The sequence below is a fragment of the Lactuca virosa genome, chromosome 6, assembly GCF_052849685.1.
Source record: "Lactuca virosa cultivar CGN04683 chromosome 6, Lactuca_virosa_CGN04683_v6, whole genome shotgun sequence".
In the NCBI taxonomy this organism is placed as follows: Eukaryota; Viridiplantae; Streptophyta; class Magnoliopsida; order Asterales; family Asteraceae; genus Lactuca; species Lactuca virosa.
In genome coordinates this window covers 251,234,208-251,240,480 of record NC_136431.1, presented here as the reverse complement: position 1 = coordinate 251,240,480, position 6,273 = coordinate 251,234,208, and positions in this window count along the sequence as shown.

Sequence of the window (6,273 nt, the reverse complement as noted above, 5' to 3'; positions counted from 1 at the left end):
GACTTTATAGAAAATTAACTGATTTACATCATTCGAGTGATATAAGTAAAGAGCAACATAGAAAATTACTTTCTAGCATTCGAAAGAGCCAAGGTAGACAATATTTCGTATGATTGTGAACAAATAATAGCTGATTTTGACAAAGTTCCTGATGATAGATATAAATATGGAATTGTCAAAATTGATGAATGTTTTGATGCGAATGAATTAGTTAACATAGTGAATGAAACTTTGACTAAATCTGAACAAATTCACATTTTGAAAAAGACTGAGAATTCAACATCTGATACTCAATCTAATTTTGCTAATATTGAAGATAATTCTGATAATATTAGTGAAATTAGTGAACTAGACGATGTTGATTGTTCACAGTTGTCTGTTGTTAATGTTGCTTTAACATCTAAAGGGAAAGAAAAAGTTAAGGATTTGATGGTTGAAAATGAAACTGATATATCCTCAACTTCGAAAGTTTGTGATATGAACTTCGTGGATCTCAAAGACAGCCAAACTGATGATAGTGACGATGAAGATGAAGAGAAAATTTCGAAGGAAAAGAAATTTACAAAAGAAGAAGAAACTCCTCGAATGGTGGTTGATCAAGTGTATGATGATACACAAAAGTTCGAAAAAGTAATGAATGAAAAAGGTGAACATTATCTTGAAACGAATATAGTGGTTTATCCAAATTTCAAATGCACAGAGGATGTCATTTTTCCAAATCAAGTTTTCGTAACTACTTGTAATGTTGAAAATATCAAACCAGAATTAAAGAAGTTGGTTGAAGAGGATAATTCAAAAACAACTGGCGAAGGTTTTTTCGCAAATCAAAGCACAGTTGAAAACAACTTAACAAAGAATTCATATGTATTTCAACGTCAAAAGCCACAAAGACAATGGGTTGAAAAATCAAAAATTGAAAAAGAATTTTCAAAACAAGTTGTAAAGGAAAATGAAAAGGTTGTCAAACTAAACTCTAAGGAATTTAAAGACCAAATTGACAAATTTTCGAAGGAAAACAACGTTTCAAAAAGACAAGCAAGAAAGAAAATATTTTGGCAGAATGTTGAGTCTCAAAAGATGTCTGAACTACAATCACCCAAAAATGTTTTCAAAGCTAAAAATCCCTCTTTTTCAACCAAAAGACAACTTTTCTCTCAAACAACACATTCAAGGTCTGAAGTGAATAATCAAACAAAGTTTTCGAATGTTTCTAAACCAAATTTTTCAAAAACATTAAATTCAAATCAAAAATTCTTTCAACGTCAACATTTTAAATCAACAGTTGATACGTCTTATAGTCAATCTTTTATAACAAAACCAAAAGTTGATTTTGTTCCTCAAAAGCCCAATTTTCCTAATCATACGAAGAAAGAAACAATGAAAACTTCACGAGAAAAAGGAATGACTTCAAGGAAGAACATTGATCATTGGCTTGAAGGCAAAGGAAAGATGTATCAGCCAAATAAATATTCAAAGGAGCAAATTCACGATGCATATGAAAATATGTGAATACTTCATCAAATGGTAGTTCATCTTCTAAGGATTCGAACATTTCAGTCAAAGCTTGGAAACCAGTAATAAAAGCAAAGAATGTTTATTCACAAACTCAGAATTCGAAGGGTAATGTCAGTGAACCATCAAACACTTATGTTTTGGTTCCTTTAAATGAAGAAGTAAACATAATTGATAGTCTCAAAATCAAAGTTTGTGATTGGGTTAAAAGTTCTTCATTACATTCGAAATTGAAATCTAATTTCCAAGGACCCAAAAAGCCTTGGGTACCTAAAATTTTCAATTGATTGTAGGTACTATGTGACGAACAATATGATAACAAATGGTACATCGATAGTGGTTGCTCTCGTCACATGATTGGAAAGAATGAGAATTTACGAGATTTTCGAAGTCTCAAAAATCTCCCAAGAAGAAGGCTGAAACGGTTGAAGTATATGTTGCTGAGACCCAAGTAATTGAGCCCATTATTGCAGAAACACAAGAGAATGTTATCATTCCTTCGAAGACTGGAATGTTTCGAAGAATAAAAATAAAGTCAACCCACAAACGCAAGTCTCCTACACACAAAGTGGTTCGAAAACCTCAAATCACTCATCAAGGTGTGTTAATTCGAGAAGTGCCAGCACCTGTCTCTCCGGTGTCCAAGAAAAGACAAGCTGAGGATATGGCAAAACGTTTATCAAAGAAGAATAAGAAGAAGACAAGAAGGCTGGTCATTTCTACTGAGTCCACTAAAGATGATGAAGAAAGAATTCCTGAAACTCCTGAGCAGACTGTTATCAAATCACCCGAAGATTCGATTGCCAAATCAGTTCCTGAGGAGGTTCGAACTTCAGGCATCCATGCACACGTATCTGATACGAATGCAAATGTCAATATGGGTGAAGAAGGTTCGAAACATGAAGCTCAAGGTCATGTTACTTCTGCTCCTTTCGAACACATTGTTTCTGTATCCCCATCCACTATTCCCATTACATCAACCACACATTCCCCAACATTCGAACATATTCTTGATCAACCTTTTACTTCCATTTTTTCTTCACAATCTACTGAGCCACCAAAATCAACTTCCCCTATTCAAGAAACCATTTTTATGGAAACAGAGACTGATCATGAGGCGTTTGGAGGAACGTTTGAAGATTTGGAGTTTCATGACGAAGAAGAGTAGTTTCCTGATCACATGTTGATGACCATGAAGCAGTTTAAGATTTTAAATCAAAAATTGAATTCTGTCATTCAATCCCAAGCAGATCTAGGCGTTGGTTCGTCTGTTTCAAGTGTAGAAGTTGATTCGTTGCTGAAGGTGTTTGAATCTCGAATTATAAGTAAAGTATCGGGGATGCTTAAAGATTCTGAATCTCGACTCTAGGAGAAGATTGATCATACTGATCAAAACAATGAAATTCGGATTAATTCTCAGAGTTCGAAGTTTACTGGTGACTTGAGAGAGTTGAAGAATGTTGCCAAGGAAAGACATGTTCTGTTTATTCAAGATGTGAAGAAAGTTCGAGAAGATGTCAACTTGCAAATTCACGAACTTCGTGAAGATATGAAAAGAGAAATAGCAACTGTTCAACATGACTATGCGTCATTGCATAACAAGGTTGATATCATTTGTGACGCAGTCACTCGGTTTGTTAAGTTGTATGAAAATTTGAGTCCTAAAATTACTCAACTTTCAACATCCGAAAGTGCAAGTTTTGAAGAAGTGCTTAAGTTGCTCAAGGAATTAAAAGAGATTTCTGATAGGCCAGTTTCTTCTCAATTGATTACTCCTGAATTTTTATCTCAGAAGTTTATTCAATTCGAAGCCATTCTCAACAAGCAACTTGCCCCTCTCTTTCGCATATCCAGCCTTCTTCCAACAACAGATGCCCCGCCTGTTTTCACAGGGGTGCAAGGGGAAGAAAGAAAAACTACAGAGTCGAAGGCTAATAGTGTGGATGCGAAAGTTGTGGGAAAAGTCTTTTCCTCAAAAATCCCAACAACAAAGCCAGTAATAGTTTCGGCTGAGATGGTGACTTCAACAGTTGTAACAACATTACCCATTACAAAAACTTTTTCGAAAGGGATTGTAATTGGTAAATCTTCGGAGACTGGTGGAAGTGGTTCGATTCTAAAAGAAACAATTGATAATCCAGCCATGAAAGATAAAGGGAAATCAATTCTTGTGGAAAAGTCAAAAGAAGAAAAGAAGGCTGAAGCTGAAGCTGAAGCCGAAATAGAAAAGCTCAGAATAGTTCAAAGTATAATGGCTCAGCGTGCTAATGATCCGAAGGGAATGAATAAAGGGGATCCAACGAAACACTATAACTACGAAACAATCGAGGCCAAGGTTGCATTCAATCACATGTATTTGTTTGAAAAGAAACCAAAACAAATCTATTTGGTTACAAATACTGATGCAAGCCAGTTGGATTTCCCGATAAACGAAATGATGTTTATTATGCCTCAGTTCAAGGCCGAAGGTAATTTTAAAGAGAAAGATGAAGGTACACACATGAAAATTTGTTTTCATGCTGTTCTTGGTAAAGCCCCTGAAGAAGTGTGGTCTTTAATCAAAATCAAGAAGGTGATAAGTATGAAAAGGGATGTGGTTTTCGAAAACACAGTCCAAAATTTTAAATACGTGGTTGCCAGGGCAGATGGAAAAATTTGCGAATTCACTGTTGCAGATTTTCCATTAATGAACTTGTATGATCTCATTAAAGTTGCATTACTTTTGAAAGATAAATCCTTCTCATTCCTTCAAAACACAGAACCAGAAGAATTCAAGCTTGGAGTTGCTCACATCAAAAATTTTATCGAAAATTACTATGAGTGTTTGGCACTTACTGATATGGAGTTAGCTACGGCTAAAGGAATGGAAATAACAGCTCCAATGGCTCCTTCGAAGACACAGGCAGATTTGAAGAAGTATGCTGATGGTGAAATTTTCCTGAAGCCTTTTGGTTTGGTCTTCGCAGGAAAAGACAAAGCTGGAAAGTCTAAAAGGTTTTTATTTCAAGCAAGTGAAGTTGAGAGATATTCTACTTCTCAATATACGAACTTAATTGTTCGTATGAATCATTGCAAGAAGAATAATGAAGGAGATAAGAAAGAGTTGAAAAAGATTATCTCTTTAATTGTTCGTATGAATCATTGCAAGAAGAATAATGAAGGAGATAAGAAAGAGTTGAAAAAGATTATCTCTTGGTATACAGAGATTCGAAGGGTGTTGTTGTATTCCATCACTCTTCTTACAAATTGAAGACTTCGACTATTATTACAAAGGGGGAGATTGTAAGGGTCGAAATGTTGTAATTAGTCGAAGTATGTTTTGTACTCTTCGAATAGTTTGTAATGTATTTTACTAAGGCGCTTATGTTCGAAGCGTTAGTGTCAAAGCCTTAGTATATTTTTTGTACGCTTTCAGTTCCCTATATATAGGGTTATTTACTAGAGGTAGATAAGAACTTTACAGACTTGTCTCTTTTACTCTGTAAAGAATTCGAAAGCGTAATAGAGCATAACAGATCATATTTACAGTGTGTGTTCAAATCTCACATTCATACTTGAATTCATACTCTGATTAATTCATAACTCGATTCATTGATTCATCAGGTTGCCTTTCTTTCTTCCTTCTTGCTTCTGCTCAGTGGGGATGACGAGAGGGAAGAGCGATGGACGATGTCAGATGGTAGATGGTCAGAGTAGGGGTGTTCCAACAGTCACTGCGGTGGCGGTGGTGAAGTGGGTTTTGCCAATGGTGGGTGGCAGCTCTGCTACCCGGTTATTTTGGCATCCGGTGGTTCACGACGAGAAGGAAGGGGAAGGCTGCAATGTTGATGGCAGTGGAGGTGGGTTAATATGGTCCTTTATTATTTTGGCGGAGAGAGAGAGAGAGAGAGAGAGAGGGGGAGGGGGTGGGACCCCTTGCATATTAAATATTATTTATTTATTTATTTTAAAAAAAAGTAATAGAAAACCTCATAAATGGTCCCTAGGTAGTGAAATGACAAAAATGCCCCTTACTTAACGGTGAAATGCTAACAGAGTGAGCCGGAAGGACCAAATGTTAAAAGTTTTGAAACCACAGGGACCATCTGTGAGGTTTTTTGAACTTAGGGACTAAACTTGATATTTTCGAAAACCACAGGAACCATTTTTGAAGTTTTGTCTTTTTTATATTATATATTTTTATTTATGATAAGGACCATTTTTTCTGATTCGTCATGGACCTTTAAAAATATTTAATTTCTCAGGACCGACGCTGTAGTCTAGAACGACTACCAGCGCCTAAACCTTACATGAAGGTAATCCAAATACATTAATGACAATTAGAAACTCATCTTGAATTTTTTTGTTAAAATTCAAAAACTTTTTATCCGCTAATATAATAAAATCAATTGCATAATTTATCCGTTAATATAATAAAATTAATTACATATTTGGATTAGTCACTCAAAACCTATGGGCTACCTGATTCATATGGGTCAGGCCGAGCCTTTGGGTTGGTCATTTAGTTTTGGGCTAAAGCCTTTTGCACCCTAAAACAATCCCTTCTTAAATTACCGTTTTACCCTCTAAATCCTTATAACATTAATTTCACAGGTGAATTGTCATTTCCTATGTGGCATTTGTTTGATACCATGAAAGTTTTGTGTAGTACATACATGAATCTTGGTATCATAAGAGATCGCATGGTGAGATTTACATTTCCCCCCTTATCCCCTTATATATGTAGAATCTTGAAATTGACATGTACCAATGTACCATTTG